Genomic DNA, 3,775 nt, shown 5'->3' with positions numbered 1-3,775 from the left:
AAACACAACTTGTCTCGGCACTTTGGGATCCCTTTAATCCCTTCGATTTTACTCAGTTAGGCAGTTTTACTCTAAATCACACGTGTTTTTTGAGGTTTTAAAGTCAAGTTTAAATGTTGCATGCTTTTATAAGTGGTTTTACAGTCCTTACTGAGATTTATTATAATATAATACTAGGTTTCGGTAACAGTGACATCATTAATATTTTAACTGGTATTTTTGGTAAAAGGGTAATAGTTAATTTCACGGAATGAAAACAATTCTTGGCACATGTTATTCTTTTTGTTTTAAGTTTGAAACACACATCAGAAACCAAGCGTAACTTTTTTCTGTGTTGTGTCAGCTGGGTTATAAAAGCCTTAAAATATAAAGACCCAGTAGGCACAGCGACGTGACAAAAACGTGAATTTCACGTTATTTTGGCACGTGACAATTAGGTGACTTTTTGGTCCCTATGAAATGACCAATTCACGTGATTTATGGACGTGTTTTTCACGTTACTTTTGGCACGTGATATTTAGGTGACTTTTTGGTCCTCATGAAATGACCAATTCACGTGATTTATGGACGTGTTTTTCACGTTACTTTTGGCACGTGATATTTAGGTGACTTTTTGGTCCCCTTAAACTGTCTAAAAGACGTGCTTTTTATGTTAATTTTGGCACGTAATATTCAAGCAATAACTATGCTTTATAATTACAATTATAAGTGTTTGGATTCGTGTAAAGAAAAAAAACTCATCGTCGAGGAAATATTTAATACGTATTAAAATACATGGTTTTATTAGTCAGTATATTAGTTCTTGACATAAAAATTTTTAATTTGCAATAAAAGCTGCACTTTTGTTAAAATATCCTCCTTATATCCAATAAGTAATAAGTACGAAGTCGTAGATCTGCAACTTACGAAGAGCACGCTTCAAACTTATATATCTATTCTCCCATAAAAGCACGCTTCAAACATAATCTAACGAATCAGTCGATATTTTCTTCTATAAGAGCACGCATCAAACTTCATCTAATGAATCAGATTTAGCTGAAAAGAAACGAATAAAATCTTAAATAATAATATGATTATTTAATAATTATCTTAAATCACAAACTTTTAAAACAAATCTTACTTTGAGAGTTGCTAACTACTTTTGGCAACAAGATTTTCTAGTGTGTTATTTGTTTTCTTTTATCTAAATCATTAAATAATTTTAAGAAAACAATACTACATACAGTGTAAAAAAATAAAAGTCATTTGCCTTCTAATTTTATACTCTGATTGCTAAAAAAGTAAATAAGTATTTAATAAAAAAAGATGTAACAAAAAAGTCGACAGATGATTAAAAAAAAAGAAGTACATAATAAAAAATACAAGTTTAAAAAATTTTTTTTTATCTATATATATCTATATCTAATATCTATCTATAGATTTATCTATATCTATATCTATATAAAGTTAATAACTGATAGGCGTGATTAGAAAAAGACCTGTACTCACCTTATGTGATAACATCTGTGTACTGTGATAACATGATAATTTGTTTTCTTTGTTTTCCATCTTTTTATATTTGCATCTGTTTCTGCATTAACTTGTTCATACATTAACTCACTAGATGCAAAGGTGACAGCCCACAAAGTTGCTTTAAATGAGTAATCTACAAAGTTTTGAACAGCATTAAATGTCATTTTAGAATGCACACAAAAGTTAAAACAATTTATATAAATGTAATAGTTATCACATAACCACAAAGCATTATAGTGGGGATTTTATATCATGATTTTCCTTATCCATGGTCAGATTTTCACCTTGAGGCGCCTTTTGCTGTGGAAACATTCACCACGGCTAAGGAGCCTCATCTACCACTAATTATATATAATATATTAAGTATAATACTAAAAATATGTATAATAAAGTATTGTCAAATTAGGTCACCAATAAATACAGATTGCTGAAAATTCAACTCAGAATCAAGTTGCATTCTCCAACAAGATATGAATTAAATCAAATTCTTACTACAGAGTGCAATCACAATAGTAGACAAAGAGAGGGTAAAGTGAAATTTAAAGTCAAACTTTAAAAGTTAAAAGGTTATTGGGTCTTAATACAGAATGATATTCCTAGGCAATAACATAACAATACCATTGGGTCTTCCTAGTCAATAATATTTTATGCAGAACTTATCATTTGTCATGTAGCCTAATAAATTTAATATTAAATAAGTTATAATAACTTATTTATTATCAAATTAATTACATTGACAAATTTGACAGTCTAAAATAATATACAATATGGTAGAAAAAAAAGTATACCTCGTAGTAGGGTTTGATCTTTTGCATATTGCAATATGATAATTATCTGCCATAACGTTACACAATTTTGAACTAAGCTTTATAATATATTTATTAAACCTAAATTGATAAAACTTAGTTATAAGATAATATGTTTGGATAAAATATTATATGTGACATTTTATTTTTGTCAAAAATGCATTGCGAAGTTATAAGATATTTTACGCCCTACTTTTTAAACTAATTATTATAAAATTACAATGCAAAATAATTACATTATTGTAAAAGTAAAATAAAAAGTAATTACAATAATGAATATATAAACTACATATTTCATGTAATCATTATATTTAAAATATCCGGAAAAAATTTACGGAAAATATCCTGAAAAAATTCAGAATATTTCCCCCCTCATTTTTCCCTTAATTTTGCATTCAGCCAAGTTGTTTCTCAATTTTTTTAAAAATTTTCTTAATTTTTGTATGAATGATGACTAAAACAACATAAAAACAAATAGATGAATAATATATACTTGTTATATGTTGTAATATAAGTTGTATGTATGGAACTTGTAATATAAGTTGTATGTATAGAAAACTTTTTGGATATTTGGAAAAAGATAAATTTCAGAAAAATATCTGGTATTCCGGGAATATCCCAAATAAGATAATCCCTGAAACTAAATTATAAAAAAATAGTAAATAAAGAATATCTTTCCAAGTTTCTAATCACAGGTTTTTATTATGAATAAAAAAAGTTCCAAAATACACAATATTTTGGCAACGTAACATTCACATTTTAATCAAGTAAAATTGTCACCTGGACAAGGTCACCTAAAATATACATGATTGAAACATGAAGAAGGAAACGGGGTAAGAGCAGGCATCAAACTTTATCTGATGAATAAGTCAATATTTTCTCCAATAATAGCTCACAACACCAAATTTAGCTCAAAAGAAACAAATAAAAACTTAAATAATAATATTAATATTAAATAATCATCTTAAATCACAAATTTTTAAGACAAATCTTACATGGTGAGTCACCAACTGTTTTGGCAACAAGATTTTCTGGTGTTGCTATTTCTTTGATCTAAATCATTAAACAATTTTTAAAAAAGCAATGCTATACTTGAGAGAAACTTGCTTTACATATTGGAAGGTCGTCAACATTGAAAGATAAGTAAAATGCAGTTTCAAATACAATAGCATCATAATTATCTTTTTGTGGGGAAAACATCGAACAAATCCGCGTTAATAACCTGTTTTATATTGTACATAATAACAATAAAAGTCATATAATATATATAATAATAATTTCATATAACTCGAATATATATATTAATCATATAATATTCAAATAATATAAAAAAAAGAAATAAACAAGTATTAACCCTTTTTAACAAGTAAAGCACGAGATCAAGATGTCATTTATTATAAAAAGATAAAGTATTTAATAATAATATATACATATATCAATAATAAATAACATAACAC

General features: G+C 26.8%; 1 long non-coding RNA gene across 2 annotated transcripts in view; it reads right to left on the bottom strand.

Moving 5' to 3' along the window:
• Positions 1-743: 743 nt before the first annotated feature.
• LOC136091488 (uncharacterized) overlaps positions 744-3,775 on the bottom strand; it is a 3,470-nt gene continuing 438 nt past the window's right edge. Inside the window, exons 2-6 of one of the 2 annotated variants that reach the window (XR_010644024.1) lie at positions 3,099-3,371; positions 2,301-2,399; positions 1,489-1,645; positions 1,121-1,183; positions 744-1,035 (exon numbers count right to left, since the gene is read on the bottom strand). This is a non-coding gene — a long non-coding RNA (uncharacterized LOC136091488). The remainder of the gene's footprint in view (positions 1,036-1,120; positions 1,184-1,488; positions 1,646-2,300; positions 2,400-3,098; positions 3,372-3,775) is intronic. The other variant, XR_010644025.1, reaches the window with a different exon arrangement.

The sequence above is a fragment of the Hydra vulgaris genome, chromosome 15, assembly GCF_038396675.1.
Source record: "Hydra vulgaris chromosome 15, alternate assembly HydraT2T_AEP".
Classification (NCBI taxonomy): Eukaryota; Metazoa; Cnidaria; class Hydrozoa; order Anthoathecata; family Hydridae; genus Hydra; species Hydra vulgaris.
Note: the sequence above shows the minus strand (reverse complement) of the source record. Positions and strands in the feature narration are given on the sequence as shown.